Below are 538 nucleotides of genomic sequence, written 5' to 3'. Positions count from 1 at the left end.
TGATCAAGATGTTAGTAAATGGGGCTAGAGAGATGGGTCAGGGATTAAGAGCACTGACTGCTCTTCCAGAGGTCCTGAGTTCAAATCCCAGCAACCACATGGTGGCTCATAATCATCTGTAATGGGGTCTGATGCCCTCTTCTGGTGGCTGTGAAGACAGCTACAGTATACTCAGTATATAAAATAAATAATTCTTTAGCAAAAAGATGTTCTGACAGTACCCGACTAATACAGAAGTAGAGGCTCACAGTCATCCTTTAAACTGAGTACAGGGTCACCAATCAAGAAGCTAGAGAAAAGACCCAAGGAGCTGAAGGATTTGCAGCTCCTTAGGACGAACAACAATATGAACTAACTAGTACCCTCAGAGCTCCCAGGGACTAAACCACCAACCAGAGAGTACACATAGTGGGACTCATGGGTCCAGCATCATATGTATAGTAGAGAATGGCCAAGTTGGTCATCAATGGGAGGAGAGGCCCTTGCCCCAGTGTAGGGGAATGCCAGGGCGAGGAAGCGGGAGAGGGTGGGGTAGTGA

This window comes from Mastomys coucha, unplaced genomic scaffold (assembly GCF_008632895.1).
Source record: "Mastomys coucha isolate ucsf_1 unplaced genomic scaffold, UCSF_Mcou_1 pScaffold16, whole genome shotgun sequence".
NCBI lineage: Eukaryota > Metazoa > Chordata > Mammalia > Rodentia > Muridae > Mastomys > Mastomys coucha.
Note: the sequence above shows the minus strand (reverse complement) of the source record.